Below are 23,130 nucleotides of genomic sequence, written 5' to 3' on the forward strand. Positions count from 1 at the left end.
ATCCACATTGAAGAAGTGATTTCTGCAATTGCGCGGCTGAAGTTGCAGAAGGCCCCAGGGCCTGATGGCTTTAGTGCCCTTTTTTATAAAACCTACTGTGCTGAACTCGCCCCGTTGCTAACCCGCCTGTACAATTCGTTTGCAGAAACCAGTTCCCTCACCCCATCCATGCTGCAAGCTTCTGTTTCGGTCATTCTTAAACCGGGCAAAGATCCTGAACTTTGCAGTTCCTACCTCCCCATCTCCTTATTAAATATAGATGCCAAACTTTTTTCTAGCATTTTTGTGCACAGGCTTAAACCCCGTATGCCGAGTCTCGTAGACCCGGACCAATCGGGTTTCATCATGGGACGGCAATATGGAGACAATACCAAATGTATCTGTCATCTCATAGACAAAGTCACCGGTCCAAAGAAGAAGCCCTTTTATTAGCAATTGACGCAGAGAAGGCCTTTGACAGTGTGCATTGGCCGTATCTCTTCGCAATACTTGAGCACTTTGGCCTGGGACCGCAGTTCCGGAGCTGGATCGCAAGTATTTACAGTGCACCCCAGGTGGCGGTAAGGGTTGATGGGGTCCTTTCTGACCATTTCAACATAGGGTGCGGTACAAGACAGGGGTGTCCCCTTTCTCCACTACTTTTCGCCCTATATATGGAGCCACTAGCCCAAGGACTTCGGGATAACCCCCTTGCACGCGGTATTCCCTTTGGCCTCGACCACCATCGTATTAGCTTGTACGCAATTTTCTCAGTGACACATCCTTTGACCTCCTTTGACCTCACTACCAGCAATAGTGGACAATCTCCAGACTTTTAGCCAGTTCTCCGGCTTTAAACTGAACATGACAAAATCACAAGTACTCAATCTCACTGCCGCTCTGCTGACGGAGAGAGCACTCTGCGATAGCTTTCCTTTTGAGTGGTTGACGGAAGGCATTACATACCTAGGGTTGGTCCTCCATAGAAACTTGGTACAGACAGCAGAGCAGAATTACTCATCCATCTCGAAACAGATCCGTATAGATCTGAACCGTTGGCATCGCCTTCCTCTGACCTGGTTTGGGAGACTGTCTGCGTTAAAATGAACGTATTGCCACGGGTCCTGTATTTATTCCAAACTTTGCTTTTGGAACCTCCCCCGAATTCCTTCCGGCAGATGCAATCGGCAATCGAGGGATCTGTCTGGGGCCCAACTGCACCGTGTCTCCAGAAATCTCAGCTTCAACGCCCTAAGAAATTTGGTGGGTTAGCCTTTCCTAATCTGACGCAATACTTCCATGCTTTGCAGCTACGTTTCTTGCTAGAGTGGAACCGTCCCATGATGGAGAAGTATTGGGTCTTTATGGACCAGACGGTTGCGCATCACCACATTTGGTGCGATGTATGGATGCTTAGACCCGATAGTGCCTTGGGCCTCTATTCCTCCCCCGTGACGCACCCCACAATGCTTGCTTGGGACAAAGTTGCCCGTAAGGCAAAGTTGACCAGATTTCCCTCCCCCATGACACGGCTTTTCATGAACCCTGCCTTTCAGCCAGGGGTGAATAATGGCGCTGCTCTTCGTTGGATTGAGGGGGCTGCAAAAGGTTGGGTCACCTATTTGATCTCAAAGGCCTTATTCCCTTCCGGGAACTTCAATTGGACTACAACTTATCTGCGTCGGATATGTATTTACATTCACAAATGATCCACTGGATCTCTGTCTCCAAGATGCTCCCCTTAGCCTGAGAGGTGGCTAATGTCCCAGAAAGATGACAAGTACCTCATCTCTAAAATGTATTCCTTCCTCTCCTCTGCCCTCCCTCGTCATCACACTGCGGGTCAGAAGTGATGGGAGGTGTAGCTGGGGCGCGAGCTATCGGACAAGGAGTGGGTGGATGTTTTTTATTGTGCACACCACACTACGTTTTCCTCGAGTCATACAGACACTGCCTTTAAGATGGCAACATATTGGTAATACACCCCTGATAGACTCGCTAAATGGCAACCCCAATGTGACGGCCTCTGTTGGGGAGGTTGCGGCAGCCTGGTGACACTGGTTTACTTGCTCTGGCACTGCCCCAAACTAACACGCTATTGGGAACTGATCCTAGATGATATTGATTCTGCCTTTAATACCTTCATCCCCCGTCTCCTGGCGTACACACTTTTGGGCCTCCCAAACGTGCTCACTTTTCCCCTGCACTTGCTGAAGGGGAGACAAATGGCGCTTGCTTTGAACACGGCATTAAGGGTTATTCTAATGAGGTGGAAATTGATCGGGTCCCGGAACATATACACTGGGTGTACCAACTATGGAATCTGTTAGCAATGGAGAAGCTTTCTATGACAGCAGCAGGGAAGTGTGAAGCCTATGCTAAGACTTGGCCCCCCTTTCTCTCTATTCTCACCACAGATATTTGAGAGCTGTCCTGCCCACAGGACCTTTGAATTTTGAAACTGATCCCTGAAGACATCTCTACCTTTCCTTGAAATCGCGTATACACGCCCCTTTCCATTTCCTGCAATGTGAGGCCTAGAACACCAGTCCTGATCAAGCGATGACAATTCACCTTTCCCCTTTAGGTTAGCTCACTGAGAATACGCGGTGGGGTTGGGGGAGGGTTTCTATGGGTTTACTTCTTCTTTTCTATATAGTTTACTGGTGTTAGTTGTTCTGATTCAAGTTTAAATGCGGCCCACTCCAATGTGCCTGCAGCCCTTTCCGGATCGCCTAGCAGCTCCTGAGCCACCTTGATTTCCAAGTGCTTTATCATCAGCCTTTTACATTCGTTTGTTTGACTGCTTCATGCCTTCAGACGTGGCCGGCCCTGTGGGGTCGTAGGCGGCTTGCTGTGTCTATCAATCGGAATTCATTCTTTCTGCGTAATCTGATTTCCATATTTTGCCTATGCTTGGCCGGACCCAATTGTTGTAGGGCCTTCAACTTGTTTTCTGCATTACATGGCGTCAATAAAACTGATTTAATACTAAAAAGGGAATTTAGAAAATGTGTATATTACAATAAACATCTCAATTTCGAAAAGAGGAAAACAAAAATTAATTAAAATAATGACAAAAGTGCAACAATCTAAACTACAGAGAGAAATGTATAGATAGCAATCATTGATGTAATGGTTCCCTCCTTAAAATTTGAGGCTCATGGGAATGCAGACATAGTTATGGAATGATGTCTAAAAAGAAGGTCAAATAGGCCATCACAGGCAAAGACAAGAGCTGAATTTGAGGGCAGGCAGAACGGTGGCAAAGAGTGCCCAGAAAGCATATCAGTAATCCTCTTCACACCTAATCCTCAGCATCCTCCTCAATTTTACTTCCCTCCCTAGCACAACTTCTTCCTCCCAGGCCTACCTTCGACTAATCTCTCTCTACCAGTACCCAAGCTCCCACTCTGTCTTTTAACCCTCCTGGAGGAGGCTTGCTTAGCATATGGTGCACAATTTTTCAAGTGATGCACCTTGTGTTAATACAGGCAACCCTTATAGTGATTTTAGTGGTCTTTGTTAACCATAGAAAGTTCTAAAAGTGGTAGCTGTATAGAGCAGCCTTCAGGCTTATCTAGAATGAGCGTTAATCATCTTGTTTTACCAGTTTAAGCATGTGGTGTTGGTTAAACTTAAAAGAACCACACAATGTTTATATAAAAATACTTCTATTTATTATGCAACAATCACTAACACATTGGTATATCTCCTACCAGGAGATCTCAACACAAATACACAATAATACTTCAATTGCAAAGAAGTAGCACAAAATACAGTGGTCATATAGTGAGACCAAATCCTGTATTAAGAAAGTGGAATGTGAACTGCAGAAGAGGATGGGGCTTGAATGAGAAGACCCAGAGGAGCCAGGAACACATGGAACCACCCATGGTAAGCTCCCAGGAACCCTACAGAGGCTGTATGCAGAGTGGGAACACAGCTGCATGCCCAATGGAAGTCAATGGAGAAGTTGCAGTTTTGCAGAAGAAGGACCCTTCCCAGAGGATCCCAAATACTTCCCTTGGAGGACAGAAGGTTGGAGAGCCACCCCACCAGTGGATGACCCAGAGGCCAGGTTACCTTTACCAGGGAAGCCAGGTGCATAGGGGGGAAGAGGCATCAGAAAGCTCCATAGACGACAATGGAAGACTTGGAGAAAAGTTTCTCTGGGGAAGAAGGTGAGGAAGTCTGTTGGAATCCTAGGGTGGATTCTGGAAGTGAAGAACCTGTACGAAGAGGGGACAGAGTCAATGCCACTCAGAAGTGACCAGGAGGCACTGAAGAGCAAAGCCAACCGATATCACAGGGTACAAAAGAGTTGCCGGTGACCCTGTTGCTGGAGCTGTGAGGACCAGACAGTGCTGAAGAAGACCAGGAGCCCTGCACGAGCTGTTCCATATTGGATGTCGGTGACTAGGTGGTTTGTGTCCATTGGGAGCACCAACAAGCCTTGGTAGCCGCAACAGGTGGGGAGAACTGTAGTTTAGTTCCTATAGTCCCAATAGGCTCTGTGCATTGGAATAATATATCCTATAGATTTGACATAGGACTTAGGTAAGTAGGTCTCTATCAAATATACTAAACTTAATTGTGAGTGCCGGATAGCTCGGAGGTTACTAGAAACTTTCTCGAATTCACAAGAAGGGATTAGTTTCTGACAACCGCATAAACATGACAACTTTGTTTCCCTAGGACTGGAATAACTATCTTCAGAGTCGTAGAAACAATAGATAAGTATTTAACTCAGTCAATCGTGCATGCTTCGTTTTTACAGAGTTGCAGAGAAGTAGTGAGGCGGGTGTTTTCAATAAAAGGTTTATTGAACAGTCTTCTTTCTCACGCAAGAGAGGTGAACTGCTACAATCGTTAGACAGAATGCAAAGTATAATATGTACAGCGAGAGTAGTATTATGAAGTAATACTGTAATAGCATTGTATGGTTTCTAAGCCATATAAAAATACATACAAAAATAACACAGGCTAAAATACTTAACTGGTGCTTCTAAAATACGCCTACCCCAATGTACCTAACCTAGGTCTAGTACGAGGGAAGAAGTAAGTATGTTCTTTAGCATAGGTTTAGTTTTTGGCAAGATTCTACCAAAGGTTTCTCTAGGTTCTAATCAGCTCCATACCTTAGAATGAATAAGGTCTGTATCTCTGTCTCAGGATTAGATTTCCCAACACTCCACAAGGGGAGTCAGAAACACTGGAACTGGATTTCTCAGCATAGGAGGGCAGCTTACTTATCAGTGCATCAGCTGGAGAGTCGGCTTCCTTCGGCACTTGCTGTAGCGAGCTGCGTCGGGCAGGTTGGTCGGCGAACTGCTCCGAACCCTGTGCTTTGCCATAGCAAGTGAGGGTATATTGATACCTTGAAGGTGTTAAGGAATGCCTTGTTTGACGTAAAGTTGGGCATATGACCGTCATGAATGAACCCCTAAGGAATAGATGTTCATTGTAAAACTAACTGAGTTCTTGGAGAAATCAATATTCAAGCAAAGGGAAGTCCCTAACGGCTTAAGCTGGTTTTCCAAGAAATCATTCCGACGTTTGGTGAACGGATGGAAGTAGCCATGCCTGTATTTGGGCCGCATGGGCTATGCCTAAATAAGGGCTTGATTTCTCTGTCTATATAAGGGCAACGTGAATTGCACCTATATAAAGGGCATGAATCGGGAAAATCCATTCGGAATCTAAAAACGCCATACAACAAAAGAAGGAGCAACTTTGGGACGAGCAAGATCCAAGGGACTCACCAACAGCAGGAGAGTCAGAGCAGGTCCTGAGCAAGTGGGAGAGCCCACTGAAGCAGGAGAAGACCCTCAGGAAGACCCAAAGTTTAAAGGCACAGGAGTCGCAAGAGGACCTCAAGCAGATCGCCAAGAAGGGAGGCCTACGGTGCAGACGATGTGGTGAGGATGCTGTACTTGGCAGGAAGAAATACTGGAGGCTGGAGCTTCTTGTAGCCTGAAGATCTCTGTAGTGCAGAGTTAAAAAGCCTTGGCAACAGAAAGTCAAAGCGGTGCACAGGGGTTTGGTCGCAGCACTTCTTATGAGAGATACTGGCCTCAAAATTGCAGAGGACAGGTCAGGTCTCATGGGAGTTGCGAAACCACCACCGATGTTGCTGAGCCTTTGGAAGTCCATGAGACATCAGGAGCAGCAGGCCTGTCAGCTTTGTTGTGGTGCCTGCAGCTGCAGGGGAGTGACTCCTTCATTCCAAAGGGAGATTACTTCAGGCGTCTATGATGCACACAGGTCTGTTGAGGATTCTGGAAGAAGCACAGATACAAATGATGAAGAAGACTTGGAGAACAGCAAGACCATGAGCAGCAGGAGTCTTCCTTCGTGTAATCTCGGTTCCAGGCAAAAACCAGCGAAGTCCAACTGTCCAGACGATCAAAGAGTGATGTGGTTTCAGTCTTGAGTCTGGTCCCACAATGAATCTGAGGACCCATCAACAGGTAAGCCCTTAAGTACCTAAAAGGAAGTATTGGAACAACTAAAGGGTCCCTCCCACTGTAGGGCTGGACAGAGGGGAGGATACTACCATGTCTTTTGTTCAGTTTTGCCCCAGAGTGTGAGTGAAGGGCTCCCTGAACTGGCTCAAACTGGAGTATGCAAGGAGGGTGCAAAATGTGCCCCTCAAAGCAGTCTGGCGGCGCTGGCAAGAGCCCCCACCTGGCCCAATACACTGAGTCCTGTCTGGAAAGTGGTCACCCCTCCCAGTGACATGTAACCTAATATTTTTGTGGTCAGCAGCAGCACTAGCTTTTTGTCAGACCCTGAAAAGCTGTTACCAGGAGTACAGGAGGTACCCCAAGGGAGCCCCCAGTACATTGGATCATACTTCCAACACTGGAATGGTGTTGATGTATGATTCCAACAATGTTTGATATCAAACATGAATTACAACACACAAGGAGGGCCAAGAGGAGATTTAAGGACCAGCATGGGCGTGCTCCCCACTCTTCAAATCAACTCAGACAAGAGCCCACGGGTTTAGATTTATAGGAAAGTATTTGAATGCAACACAGATAGATTAGCACCAGAGGTGCGATCGACCAATCAGGGGAAGCTCATTGAAACAATATCACTTATGACTAAAGGGGCCCTGGCTAATGAATGGATCACTCAGAAATAAGCAGAGTTTCTTTGCACCAAATAACCTGTGACTCCATATTTTTACGTATTACCAAAAATCCACAAGCCACAAAGACCACCACCAGGGAGGCCTATCATCTCAGGCATTGGTTCAGCATTAGAACCATTACCACAATTTGTAGATTTATTTCTACGCCAACATATCTACAGGACACCAAAGACACTCTGAGGATATTACAAAGTCAAGGGTTTGACAGTAATACCAACTATCTAGTGTCCTGTGACGTAGAATCACTGTACAAGCGTATTCCTGAAGACTAGACTCTGGCCACGATTGAACACCTCTTACACCTCCATCCACCTGACACCATGACACCAACCTCAATTATTATGAGATGCACCACTATGGCAATGAAGCAGAATTACTTCCTGTTTGAATCACACTTTATCTTCAGGTGTCAGGTATGTCAATGGGAAGTACTTTTGCGCCAAGTCTGGCTAATTTGTATATGCAGGTGTTTGAGCAAGAAGTTGTATTATCAACAAATAATCCCTTCCAGATACACCTCCATTTATGCAAGAGATTTATAGACAATTGTAGGTGATTTGGAGAGGGGTGGAGACAACCCTTATCTCCTTCCATCATTGGCTCAACACCTGCAATGAACACCTTAAATTCACGTGTGATTATACCAAAGACAAACTTGCCTTTCTGGACCTTTCCATTTATCCATCAGACGTCCTATTGGAAACCTAATTATACACCAAGCCCATGGCCTGGAATGCCTTGCTTCATTACAACAGCTACCATCCCAAATAGTTGTGTGACAACCTTCCGTTTGGCCAATTTTTGAGGCTACAACGTAAATATTCTGACACTGACAAATACAGAGAACATGCCAGGACTTTAAGAAATAATCTCCTCAAATGACAATACCCCAAAGCTCTAATAAAGAGATCAGCTAAATGTGCATTAAACAATAATAGAGAAGCTCTATTGGACCATACATCTAAGACACATACGCAGACCAGGCTGATGTGTGTAAACACCTTTAGTTCTCTTACAAATGCAACAAAGAAATCAATACTAAATAACTGGAACATTCTAAATAAAGGCCAACACACAATACAAAAACACCTGTTTGCCTTTAAACTGAGTGCCAATTTGAGAGACACTCTGGTACATACCAGACCACCACCAGTGCATATACAGAAACTGAACACTCTCTGGCGTTCACCAGCAGTACAGAGTCACTTCCCATGTGGGTCTTGCTCTGTCTGTGTGCAACCCAATTTCACCAAAACCATATACATAGGCAGAACAAGACCATGGGAGTTGAAAAACCACACAAACTGCGACAGCGAGTGGGTCATTTACCTAATTACCTGTCCCTGCGGGCTCCGGTACGTAGGCATGACCACTCGCAAGATCTGTATTCACATACAGGAACACAAAAGTATGATTTGTTGCAGTAAACAGAACAGCCGATTGACCAGACATTTTTTGAGATGCATCATACCGTTGACTTATTCAAATGGACTGTGCTAGATAAACCTTACTTGAATGCCACAAAACCCAACCTGGCTCTTTGTTTGCTCAGGGCAGAACAGCAATGGGTCTTCAGACTGAACACCTCTGTTATCAAACTCATTGTTGACATCCTGCCTGTGGCTTGCCCTGACCTAACATATGTGAGTTGACACTCTTGACTAGCCATCTACCACCCTCGGGTGTCCTTTTCTGTTGAGTGCCTAGTGTAGATCTCTGACTATGGCCATAGCTTACCATCTGATCTAATGCATGTGACCTGTATCCACAGGCCAGCTACATGATGCCCCCGGCGTTCTTCACCCGTGGGCATCTTCTAGCGCCCGGTCCAGGTTCCTGGTGTTAGCCATAGCTCACTCCCCGGTTGAGCTTATGATATGAGTGAGTGTTAATGTAGATCCAGTCGTATTCACTGGATGCTGTTATCCTTCATGATCATGATCACTTTCCTCCCCTTTTAGCACAAGTAGCTGCTTTTATATTTATATTTATTCTATATTTTTAAGTTTAGGTTTATTTTATTTTACCGCTTTTTTCATAACCTGGTTCAATATACACCTTGTTATTGTTGTCCTCCTTCTTGCTTTTCACACTTATTTGCAGTAACTGTAATAATCTTTTAGATCCTGACGAAGGCCAAGACACTTTTATGGGTCACTGATGGCCGAAACATGTTGATCCCGTTGATGTACCTCTCTTGAATTCTGACGGCTGCATCATTCATGGAGTGGTGTGGCTCACTGGTTAGGGGCGGCAGACCCGTAAGCAGAGAACGGCCCGGGACCAGGGTTCAATTCCCGACGCGGCAGGGTCGTGGACCAGGGTCAAAACGGACTCGATAATTCTCGGCTCGGTGCCTACTCTAACCAGGGAACACACTCGGCAACTCTGGGCATTAAGCTTGCCTCATCTCTACAACGGCCCCCCACAGACGCCAGGGATGCCTGGTTTCACCTTGGAGATACCCAGAAAGGGTCCATCTCACAGGGAAAACAAGGACTGGTTCCCCAGCGGTCTTCAGCGCCAGGATACTCCTTGGAGTCGCAGTGCGCTTTACACGTACACCCACATTTACATTCAGCTTATCGTTGTTTTTTAATCCTGTCATAGGATAGCTGAATAAAGCTTTGCTGGCTCACTCTATAGGCAGTTTTAACTCACTTTCACTAGCACTGCACTTTACACCCATTCACACACCACGCTCACATAGGGGTTTTAGTACAACCCATGAGCTCCTCCCTCATAGAGAGGGGGTTGTAGCCCACGTTAGGATTAGGCTCCTAACATGAGGAGGCACCCCTGTGATGAAGCATGACACCTATGGTGTGTGAGGGGAGTTGTCCTTAAAAGGGATACCTTCCCCTGATTGGTCGATCTCATCCCTAGTGCCAATTTATCTGTGTGCTGCATTTGAATACTTTCATATAAATCCGGACCGTGGGCTCTTGTGTGAGTTGATATCAAGCATGACCAGTTTCGGTGCAGCCACTACATAGATAGTCACCCCTCTGATGTTCACTATATGGATTAAAATGGCTGATCACACTTACAAAGCCTGGAGAGTCGACTCTAGGGTTTGTAGGGGTGTCCTGCTCATGCAGCGCACCATCTCACTTATAAGCAAGCACTTTGCCCTTAGGAATGAAGAGCCTGCCGTAGGGCTGACTTATCGGTTTTAAGAGTAGTGATCTCAGATATAAGGAAACTTATAACTGTTGTGAGAGATGCTAGCACCAACTAACACAGGCTGCAATGGCAGCCCTGATGTCAAACTTTATGTGGACTCTCATGGGTGGCACAATACATGCTACAGCCCATGGGAGACCCCTAGTGTACCTATGCCCTGAGTACCTTAGTACCATATACTAGGGACTTACAAGGGTACCCCAGTAGCCAGTTGTGAATGTACACATGTACTTACCATGGTCAATTTAGGAAGAAAGCACAGTGATTGGAGTCCTAATTAGTAGGATCCCAGTAAGACTAGACCAAAAACATATGGTCATCAAGTAAAAAGTAGGGGTAACCATGAAAGCAGATCCTACTTTCTTATACATCACATTACACAAAACCCCTAGCTCTCATTTATCATTCTGTAGTAAATCAATCAATCACTCAGTACTTGTACAGCAAGTCTTACCAACCGTGAGGGTATCCAGGCACTGGGTCGGTGGGTTTAGTAAAAAAGCTAGGTCTTTAGTCACTTCCTGAAGTCTGTAAGCATGGGGGATGTTAGGAGGTGGAGATGGAGGGCGTACCTGGACTTGGCAGCAAGGTGGGAGAAGAAGCACCCTCCGCTGTGGCTACAGCACATGAGCTATGTCTGTGTGAGGACAAGGGAGGCTGAACAAAGGTATCTGGATGGTTAGTGGAAGTTCAGGCAGAGATTCATGTATGTTGGTCTTGGTTTTGGGGGGAATGTGTCAGTAACTTGAATTGGCATTTTTTCTGGACAATGGAGATTCCTCAGGTCTTGGGATATAAGGGCTAGTTTGGGCAGTTTGGGCAGTTTGAGGATCAGTCTGGCAACAGAGGTCTGCATCATCTGGAGCCTTTTCATGAGTTCATTGGTGGTTTCTGCGTGGAGTGCATTGCTGTAGTCCAGGGGGCTGCTGAATAGGGCTTGCATGACTGTTTTCTCATGCTAATGTTGAGCCATTTGAAGATTCTTCAGCCCATGTGTAGAGTATTGCAGCAGGCAGGGGAGACTATGTTGATATTTCGTTTGATAGTGAGTTTACTGTACAGGGTGATTCCGAGGTTGCAGGCATGGTCTTTTGGTTTGAGGGTGGGTCTGAGTGGGGCAGGCCATCAGGTGTTGTTCCAGATTGAGCCGTGGCTGTCAAAGATCAGCACTTTGGTCTTATTAGTGTTCAGCTTCAGACAGTTGTCCTTCATCCAGTCTGTGAAATTGTTCATGAAGTTGTGGAAGGTAGTCCTAGTTGGGGTCCACTGAGAGCGAGAGGATGAGCTGGTTACTGTTGGCGTAGAATATGATGTTGAGATTGTGTGTTCTGACAATGCCGACTAGAGGCATCATGTGGGTGTTGAAGATGGAGCTGAGGGAGGAACTTTGAGGGATGCCGCAGATGGTGCTCATGGGCTCAAAGGTGAAGGAAGGTAGACGGATTCTCTGCGTTCATCCTGTGAGTAATGCTGCAATTCATCTGAGTGCATCTCACTTATCCCGATCTGGTGCAACCTCTTGATGGGTGTGTGGTGGGATACGGTGTTGAAAGCTGCAGGAAGATCGTGGAGGATCAAGGTCACTGATTTTTCTCTTTTGAGTAGGATGTGGATGTCATCTGTGGCAGTGATCATTGCGTTCTTGGTGCTGTGGTTGGCATCGAAACTGGATTGTGAGGTGTCTAACAGATTGTTTCTCTCCAGGTGTTCAGTGAGCTGTCGGTTGAATGGCTATCTCTGGTACTTTGGTGGGAAAAGTGGGCAGAGAGATGGGGCGGTAGTTCTGGAGTAAGCTCAGGCCTGAATAGGGTCTCTTGAGGAGAGGTCTGACTTCTGAGTGTTTCCATGCATTGGGAAAGTATGCGTTGGTGGTTGATCTCGTTGCTTTCTATGTTGAAGAGACAGTGGGGGCAGGAGTCAGTGAATGCTCCTAAGTTCATGATGGGTGTGGTATTTGGTGTGGTGAGCTGTACCTATGTGGTGAGATGTTGGTTGGGGGAGGTTTCTGTTGGAGTGAGGTGGCTAAGGAGGTCGGTGGGTTGGGGCTTGAAGTTCCTGTAGATGGTAGATATATTGTTGTGTTATTTGCGACATAGTTGTAGAGTTCCTGTGGAGGAGGAATTGTGTTATCAGTGACTGTTGGGCAGGAGAACTCTCTGACGATGGTGAGGAGTTCCTTGGTGTGGCTGGCACTTGCCTCGATGCGGTCTGCAAGGGTGTCATTTTTTGTGTCTATGAATCGTTGCTGGGATTTGTTGAGGTTGAATTGAAGGTGGCTTGGTCTGTATTGACTATCCTGGTATGCCGTCTTCTCTCTAGTTGTTTGCAGCTGTGTGTCATTGTGCTGAGTTACAGTGTTTATCATTTGGTAATGGGAGAGACCAGGTTCGGGATGTTGGTGATCCCGGTGTTGAAGTTCTGGACTGCTTATTCCAGGTTTGTTTCCGCATCTGACAGGGTGGAGTTGAGGGCATACATCCATTGGGTCTGTGTCACTTTGCTTCAGCTGTGGAAGGACTGTTGGGACGGTTGCAGGTGATGCGAGGTGATTCTGCAATGGTGAAGTGGGCAATGAAGTGGTCAGTCCAGGTGAGTTCTGTGACATGGTTGTATTTGACTCTGTTGCCTGATGTGAAGATAGGATCCAGTGTGTGTCCTGCCCTGTGTATGGGCTCTGTAACTAGCTGAGTGATGCAGATGTTGTCCATACATTCCAGGAGCTTGACTGAGTTAGTGTCTGTGAGGTCGTCGAGGTCTCCAAGGAAGATGTAGTGCTTGGATTCGATGGTGAGTGTGGTGATGACGTCTATGATGGCATCACAGAGGTCAGTGCATGGTCCTGGGGGTCTGTAGGTGAAGGTGACTTTAATGGTTGTTTTTTATCAGTTTGCAGTTGGGAATTGAGGTGTTCGCTGCAGTTGTTGTCCTGTCTGGGGTCCAGGGCGCAGAATCTGCAGTGGAGTACCTGTGAGTGCCCAGAGTGCCTGGGTTCCTGGCACTGGGCGCAGACAGGTGCAGATGGGTATACCTTTGGTGTGCCTTCAGTGTGCCAGCAGCGAGGCTGCACTGTGGTCTCCATTAAGTAGGTCCAGGGAGGGGTACAGGAAGCGGGTCGAGGGAAGCATGTGGCAAGAAGCAGGACTGGTGTGGAACAGGCAAAAGAATGACAGAAAATAAAACTAAATAAAATTGAAAGCTGGCTGACAAGGCTGGCTGCAAAGGAGTTATCACCACAGAACATGAGTAGCCCTATTCTTTGTGTGTGTATGAGAGTCCAACTGTAAGGGTTTTAGAATGAGTTCCTTGGGAGATCAGGCTTGCCATGTTCTAAGGTTGCACATAGATTTGTTACCCACTAAGGTTAGGGGTGTGAATGGTGCACTGTGGGCTATCAGAACTATAGGCCAACATATCCTGATGATGTACATTGAATCAGTCTGGCAGAATCCTGATGTTTATGTTGTCCAACAAATGAACAGTTTTACTGGAGAGGTACAAGCCATACAACACCAGCTTTATTATACGCTTACGATGCACACCTGTCTCACTGAAGCAGCTCTTAGGCGCTTTCACCTCCTTTATGGAAGGACTAGAAATGAGGATTAACACTAACAAGTATTTTGTAATGTACTGTGGGCATAGGTGGGTAATGAGTCCAACAATCAGGCGTGATGCTTTCCTGGCAAAACATGTGGTATCATTTCAGCTAGCTGGGGGTAACCTTTAATTGCAGAGGCTCCTGGCTTCCACAGTTAGAGATCAGGAATAACCAACTGGCATGGAGCATTAATGCTGTTTTCTCTTTTGCTGCTAACCTAGGTAAAATATAATTTGCTCACATGCTGGCCCAAAATTTGTTGGCGCAGGAGGTTTGGGGTATACATGCGGTATTGCTCCTACAGGTTACAGAAATTAATTTTACTCATAGCCTATTGGATCACCCACTGTCTACCTTCTTATTCATCAGTCATAGGGAGTCAGGGCTTCTATATCGTTAAGATATCCTAAGGACATGACCGATATTGCTGTGGCGAATACTTTGGGTCAATGAGGCCCTCTTCCTAAACAGAATGAAAATTGAGGACTGTCTGTCCCTGCCTCGGATCTTAGAACTTCCATGGCTGAGGAACAACAGGGATATGGCATTGGCCCTGGACAGAAGGGTTTTGTTTGAAGATCCTGCACAAATTCTTTCTATGGTGGAAAAAAACACTCAGGGTCATGTGCTATACCCATTGGGAGGAAGAGAGATGGGCAAGGGAGTCTGAACTCTCCTCTGTTGTGTCATTTATGCAACTCAAGCCATTTAAGTACATACAATCATTTTTGCTGCGTGACACAGCACTATCAACACTATTTTTTAACAGGTTCTGACATCTCCTTCCCCCAGTGCAATGAGCAATGAGTGGTCACAGGATCTCCTACCCTGTCTATGTGAGGAGAAAACAGAGAGCACTGTACATGCGATGTTCTTTAGCACATTTTACTCCTATTATAGGTCTTCTGTTCTAAAGCCTGTTTTAATTAAGTACTCTCTGTGGCATTGCACAGAAGCACTGACTGCACTTTTTATAATCCCTGTCCTTGGAGGTGATTGTGTTTACTTTGTATATTTTTTTGAAGTTGGAGCTTAAGGCAAGGAGCATGTGTGGGTAGTTCCCTATATGGTTGTGCCCCTTTCTGTCACTAAGACACATTTTTTTAAATATTATTGCAGTGATGTATTACATTAAATGCAATGTCAGTGCAAAGATGATATATGTTTGTAAGTATTAATTGTAATTACTGCAATATTATAACATGTTACTTATGATTACTTACACTATAGATTTTTATAGCACCAAGTACGCAGGTAGGTTTCTAAATTAATGTCTTTACAGTTAAGGCACTTTATTATCTGTGTTTATTTTTAATTTGGTCTTTTTCTCTTTTTTAAGGATCTTAATATGAATTTGTGCGGTTTTATTGTGTTGTTGTACATGATTGTATTTTAATTTTGTGTTCTATATCTATATAAGCGGATAAAGGAATTTTGACCTAGTCACAGGTAAAAACCTTGTTAGGCCTTACTCGCTGTTAACGGAGATTTGCGAGGGACATGGTGTCATTGTTGCCAACTTGACAAAGCTGACTTCCAGGAAGCAATCACTTCAGTTGATCTGGACAGAGGCATGCCAGAAAGCTTCTGACACACTGAAGGAGGCCATGTGCACAGTACCCATGCTCAAGACCCTTGGCTTCTCCAAGAATCCTGTAAGTTGTTACCCCCTCAAGTGTTGTATCTGCACGTAACGTAATTCAGGCCGGTTGATGTTAAACCCTTTGGTGTCATCTAGGAAATGTGAATGACATCTGTTAGTATCTGATGACCACACTGGCCATCCCCCGATTGGTCCCTGAAGAATTGTATGAACCTTTGTGAACTCTACCAATTCCCAAAATGTGCAAATTTGGGTATGTTAAGGTGTATTTAAATAGTTTAGCTTAACCAGGCTAAGGCATGATGTGTGCTGCACAATTCTGTTCAGGAAAATCAGTTGATGCAGTTTCTGGCATGCTCGAAATAATGCCTCGTTCCTCTGAACCTGCCAATCTTTAGTTCTCCAAATGGATTTTAAATCAACTCTCCAAAAGTCAAACCCTAATGTGGACAACTGGAAAAGAAATGATGCAGGATATATCAGTTTTGTATCAGTGAGCATATTCTTTGTTGGTGATGGCATGAGCCTATAACAATAAGACCCTCAGTCAGCTGGACTGTGACCAGAGAAATATGCAATCTCCTGTGCAATACTGTAGGGCAGCATTCCTGTTATGTGTAATTAAATACTACACATGAAGTACTTGCTTTATGAAGGATCAAGATGGCGGCCGAGACCTCGGACGAGTAGGCTGGTGCTACGCTCTCCTGGATCACTGTTCCCCCCTGGCCGGTCGTATAGTTCCTGCCCCTGGTTACTTCAATAAATTTAGTCCCTAAAGCCTGCTCGATATAATCATTTTTCTGTTACTGCGTGGCGCTGACTTTCAGACTTGGACAAGCGAAAGCGGGACTCACCGCAAAGCTGTTCTGGGTGTGGCGCATTGCTGCTCGCTCCTGTTCCTGTCCGTCCACGCTCAGGCAGACCTACCTGAGTGATCCTCTGAAGCTTCATGGAAATCTGGCCGTAGCCGCAATCATGGCCCCGAATCCGGCATTAAAGGGGGCCGTGGTGATACCAAAAACCCGCGGCCCCTCTCGGAATACTGCTCCCGGTGATTTAGAGGGGAAAGACCGCTCGGCTGCTCCTGGGGGGGCCAACGACCTGGGGATCGCATCGGGCACAGTGAAATCGGCGCCTGCCTCTGTATCGACGCCAAGAGGAGGACAGACATTCCCGGAACTGTTTCATCGATGGACCCTCAAGGAAAAAGCCCCTTTGGCTGTCAGCATCGCCAGAACCGGCGAGAAGCAATTGGATTCTGTGAAAGGGGTGAAAACTGCTTCTGGTAAGGAGGGGGAGGCAGCTCCTGTCTTTTTGGTATCACAATCGCTACAAGTGCCACAAGTGACTCTTGGCCCAATTGATAATAGTAATGCTGGCTCTGACAGTGGCAAGTTGATTATTCTGCCAGACCCCTCCTCAACTCTTGTATCATCAGTGCAAGCTGCAGCTGCTAGTTTAAACGATAATGCAGATCTTGCTTGAGTGAGTAGAGATTCTGGGACCCTACATGCACAGGCATCGAGCGATGTTACCTCTACTGCTTTTGCTTCTCCTCCCCAATGTACTCTGGGCAATGCAGTTTGGTCAACCATTCAAATAACTACTGTCCCGGAGTTAAATATTAAACTATCGCTTCCTCATTTTGCTGACTCCTCTACGGAAGCCACTTTAGACACAAGGGAGTCTGAGAGTACCGAAGCTACCGATAAATTTTATTCTATGTCGGATCATTCTGTCTCAATGGCAGATGAGGGGGCCGAGCTAGAATGTTCAGACTATGACAGTGAGTCTGGGGACTTGCGCCTCAGTGAGGCTTCCAAGGATAAGACGGCATCTGGGGGTCTTAGTACGGTCCGTAAGATTCTTAAATCCAAAACTCTCCCTTTGGTAACAGCGAATGATGCAGGTTCAATCTTAGCACCATTGGGCCAGCCCACATCAAGGAATGCAGTTAATCTTGTCATCCTCCCAGATTCTGTAATGGAACCTACGGAGGAAGTGACTTTGTCTACAATCTATCAAACAATCACTACGCACAGGGAGGAAACGCGACAGGAGAATGTGCATACGCAAGGGGCTTGTCGTAGAATGCAAAATTCACTTCAAAGGGTCATGAAAACTTGTACGGACTTCGCTTCCAGGATGGGTGAAGCTGAGGAGCGGATTTCTGTTCTTGAAGATGCAGTAGCAGCCCAGAAGGGGCTCACAACTGTGATCAAGGAGCAGCGGGAGGATATGCTCTGGAAATTAATGGACTTAGAAAACAGGGCCAGAAGAAATAATTTAAGGATTCTTGGAATTGATGAAGGCCAAGAAGGCGAGGACGTTAGACAGTTTATAGTAGAACTATTCACTGAGGCCTTCCCAGAAGTTATTCAATGGGATTGGAGCCTGGAAATACAGCGGGCACATCGGTTCCCATTTAAGAAGAGGCAGTCTTTTGGTCCCTCTGGCACAAATAATATCTTGCAACGAGCATTCCTGATTTGTTTCAATAATTTTCTGGCCCATGAGAATATATATGACCTGGCCATACCTGATAAGAAGCGGTTGGGGAAGGGTTGCCAGTTTTTTGCTCGGCCTGATTTCTGCCCGGCAACAGTGGAACGAAGATGGCAGCTTCGCCACTTGATAGCACTGTTTCAGGCAAAGGGTGCTCAGGCTTTTTTACACTTCCCATCTAAGCTCAAAGTAATCTTTAAAGGTCAAACAAAGTACTTTTTGTCCGAGATACTGGACAAGGAGTTTCTGGACTCTATTTAATCAGAATTGTCTCATATGATTGATTAAAATGGGGTAGGGCATGTTCAGTTAAGCTATAGTAGAATAGGCTGACTCGACTAAAAGGATTTAATTCTAAATGTGTGGTTTCTGGTTTGTTTAGAGAATAGGGTCAGTCCTTCAAAAAAAATTGTAACAGGGAGTTCCCGGATCCAGGGGAACAGGGGTGTTCACCAACCTAAAATGTCACAAGTACCATGGTCCTGCTGTTCTACAAGGGGGGTGAGGGGTTGGCGGTTGGGAGGTGGGTTCTGGTTGGGGTGGGGTCTGGTTGTTGGGGGGTGTTGTGGTGGTGGGGGTGTTTCCGGTGGCCGGTTTTGATCTCAGGATTATGGTCGAGTGACGGAAATGTGTGTCATCTTACACTGATTAGAATGCTTTGTGAATTTCGGATTAGTATGCTGAGTATCAGGTTTATTAGGACTTTGGATTATGGAGGGTGTTACCTTACTCTGTCTTTGAATGGGGGGTGGGGGGTAGATTGAGTTGTGGCACATGGAATATTTGTGGGTTAAATGATGGGAAAAAAAGTAGGATGTTCTGTAAGATCCTCCAAATAATGCAGGTTGATTTATTGTGTCTTCAGGAGACCCATATTCCATGGTGTAATCTTGGGCTTCTAAGATTTCCTGGGTATGAGCTAGTGGCGTGCTCCCGTCAGACTTCCATGATTAGGGGGGTCGCTATTTTGTTAAAGAAAGGGGTCGGCTGTCTTAAGAGAGCTAAAGAGGACAACGCAGGCAGGTGGGTGATTGCTAAAAATAATGGTAAATAACCGCCCCTTTCGGTTTGTTCAACATATGGTCCTAATTTGGACGACCCGGAGGTTCTCAGAAATTTAAATATGGAACTAGCCGGATGGCCACGTCCAGTGATTTTCTGTGGGGATTTTAATATCAACTTAGCCAGTCAATTCAACTTGATAACTGATCGTAACTATCTGGGTAGGAAGCCCCGTGTGTTCAAGGCTCTGCAAACTTTAGTTGTGGAACATGGCCTGACGGACGTATGGCACTATTATCACCAAGATGAGGACGGATATACATTTTATTCTATTCCACATAGCAAAATGGTCCGTCTTGATTATGTTTTTTTGTCTGATCAGTGTGTCGTGACTACAATAATTGAGGTGGCTCCAAGGACCTTATCTGATCATAATGCTATAGTTGTAGAGCTCTTATGGGATCGCCATAGTAACCAGCTTAGGTCATGGACTTTTGAGAGGAAGCTTTTCCTAGATCAGCAATATCAGGATCATATGGCTTGTTGGATCTCAGACTTCATGGATATTAATAGGGGGACCGCTTCGGACTGTGGTATGGGACGCATTTAAAGCTGCATTGCGCGGAGAAACCAAAAGTTTTGCATCCTATCGTTGGAGGATTGTGCAGAGACAGATTAAAAATAGACTGGACGAGTTACGATTAGCGGAGCTTGAGCTAAGTACTAACATCCGGTTAGGTCATGAGTTGTCCCACTGTCAGAAGGCGGTCGCCATATTAAAATCTAATTTGCTTGATCCTCTCTACCAGGGCCTTGCAGCTAAATATATTCAATTCCGAACCTCGATGTAAGAATTTGGCGAGAACTCGAGCAGGGTCCTGGCTAAAAGACTGCAGCAAAAGGCTATGGCAAACCGGAATGCTCGTGTGATGGATCGACAGGGCTGTATTCAGGAGACCCCAAGGGGTGTCATGGATGTTTTTATGAAATTCTATGCTAGTCTTTACACTGAGAAGCCTAATATTATTCAGAATCAGGCCGGTCTGGATGAATTTCTGCAGGCTATAGACACCCCTAGGTTAACTATAGAACAAAATGAGGCACTTTCGTTACCTATCACTTGGGAAGAGGTGGAAGGGGCAATCAAATCTCTGGCTAATGGCAAGACCGCCGGTCCTGATCTCATTCATTTAGAATTCTATAAGACCTTTTCGGTAGTATTGAGACAGGATTTGCTTGTTGTCTTCAGGGCTGCACAGGCCGGCGTTATTCTGGATTCGTGGCGACGGACCACGGTTGTTTTATTTAAGAAGAAAGGCAAGGATGAGCTGAATCCTTCTTCATATCGGCCAATATCACTCATTAACACCGATAGTAAAATCTACTCCAGGATCCTTGCTTTTAGACTGGCACGTGTCATAGTTCCCTTGGTTTCAATACACCAGCATGGGTTCATTCCCGACAGGGACACAACCGATCATATTCGCTGCTGAGTACATCCAGGCTCTTCAAGCACTTTATATCTCCCCAGTTGCGGCAATTCGTATTTCAGGAAAAGAGTCAGGGTGTTTTACCATCAGCAGGGGAACCAGACAAGGTTGCCCCTGATACCCCCTGCTATTTGCCTTATTTATTGAGCCTTTTCTTAAAATGATCGAAACATGCCAGGGTATTTCTCCAGTGAGGGTCCAGAGGGTGGAATATAAGGCATTGGCCTATGCCGATGATATTGTTGTATTAACTGATGATTTTGGGCCTTCTTTTGCAGCCCTAGAGACTCTGGCCGGTCAATTTGGGGCCATGTCTGGATATAAGTTGAATATAACAAAAACTCAAGTCATCCAGTCAGCAGGCATGCCCCCCTCGCAGGTTTCTGTGGCTACAGAAGCTATCTATTTGGGGGTACAAATCTCCCTCGAGGTGGATCAGATTTCGGATCTAAACTATCTTCCTGTTATCGATTCTCTTCATCTCAAGCTCGAGAAGTTGGATCATCTACGTCTGTCGCTCTTTGGAAGCTGTAACGTTCTGAAAATGATAATCCTCCCAAAATGTTTATATCTTTTCATGTCAATTCCTCTTCTGATCCCTCAGGTAACATTGGTTAGAGCAGAAAGAATCTGTCAGCTGTTTCTATAGGGTTACCGCAGGGCAAGAAGAGCAGCAAAGTGGACTCATCTCCCCATGGAGTGGGGCGGCTGGTCTGTTCCCAACTTGTGTGTATTATTATTGGGCTGCCATGCTACAGTACTTTGGCTCACCTCTGGTGGGCAATAAGGTGGATATTCCTTTGTGCATTAGTCCATCCATCTATGATTTAGCTCTTGGTGATGCTGCCAAGGGAGTCTTAACGCGTGTCTTAGAGCCAAGTTATTTTACGAAAACAAAATTTAAGGTCAGTTTGGCTCTGTTTTCTATCTGACAGAAAATCCGCTCTCGTTTGGTCATCTCAAAGCTTAATTTGTATACCCCATTTAGTGCCTTGGGTCTGTTACCACCAATATTCCAGGATGGGATAATGACTAAATGGCATTCCATGGTCCTGAAGGAAATTGGTGATCTGGCTAAGGATGGTCATTTGGTCTCTTTTTCTATTCTGAAGGATGAGTTTCATTTGCATTCTAATGATTTTTTTAAATATCTACAGGTTAGGAGCTTTTTGGATAGGAATTTTTGTGGAAATCCCAGTTTATACGATAAGATTATCCTAGTTGAACTGATTAAGAAAAAATCTAGAATAGGCATGTTTTATCAATATCTTTTGTCTGATCTTCCAGACGATCTGGACATTCATAATCTCAAGTGGGCCGATAAATTTGTTGTTCCAACAGTGGATTTGGACCTGTCGCTTGAACTAGCCAGATCTGTCTCAGTCTTAGGTACTCTGTGCACGCAAAGTTACATGGCCATGTTTAATTTGTATCATATCCCTGCTAAGATTGCTAGTTGGGGAGGCGGTAAAGGGGATTCTTGTTCTAGATGTAAATTTTTCGCTGTGGACGCGATTCACATGTTTTATTTATGCCCTAACCTGAGTCTATTTTTGAAGGAAATTGAGTTTTTTATCAATCAGGTACTCAAAATCCAGGTTAAGAGCTCACCGGAGTTAATTATAACGGGCTATGAATATTCATGTGCTGCTGAAAGAACAAGGTATGCCCGATCATTTCTCTTCATTGCAATGGCAATGATTCAATTATGTATAACTTCGCAGTGGCTAAGTCCGGAGGCTCCTACCTTTGGTCACTGGAAAGCTAGGATGCTCGCATGGTATAAATTGGAATCATCAGTGTACCTGTTGAGGGGGGCTAGAAGGCGCCTAGTGGCATCTAAGATCTGGGCCTCTTGAGAACTGGCTCTTGCAGTGAAACTATTTTCTTTTTATCCTTTTCCTAACATGTAATGTTTTTCATTCTATCTAGATCTGTAATTCTAACTTCATTTGTTTATTTTGTTGGCTCAAGATTTGTGTATCTATCAATGTGTTTCCTCAAACTCAACATACTGTTTCATTGTTTTGATGCCTCCTGGTGTTTTTCTTGAAAATGATAAATAAAGTTTTTAAAAAAATGAAGTAGTTGCTTTATGCAAAAAGTGGTGCCATTATGTTGAAAACAGAACATGTCATAATAATTAGTCGCACCATCATAAATATCATCAGAGTTAAAAGCAGTGGAATACTCTAGATCTTCTAGCATTTCATGCACTATAACAATGTCCCAATCATCGGAGATAGTACTAGAGGGGATAATATTATTTAAAGGAATGGGGAAAACAAATGGTGTTTGCAAAACTTCAGTTGGACCAAGTATATTATACAATACCATATCCCAAACAATTCCATCAGGACCCAACACAGTAGAAATGTTCACCAGGGAAAGTTATCTTTCCCTTCGTGTGATGAAAAATGGGGAATTAAAACCAAGTTCACCAATTTTACAGCAGAGCTTTCTGAGAGCTAGTGTCCATTCAGAGCAGGAAAAAGACTGTTACAAAAACAATTAAAAAGACGAGGAAAATGAATGAAATTGTACACCACAGGTATAGCCATGAAGAGACAATGTACGTCTTTTTCAGGCAAAATTAGAATAC

The sequence above is a fragment of the Lissotriton helveticus genome, chromosome 1_2 (genome assembly GCF_964261635.1).
Source record: "Lissotriton helveticus chromosome 1_2, aLisHel1.1, whole genome shotgun sequence".
Taxonomy (NCBI): Eukaryota; Metazoa; Chordata; class Amphibia; order Caudata; family Salamandridae; genus Lissotriton; species Lissotriton helveticus.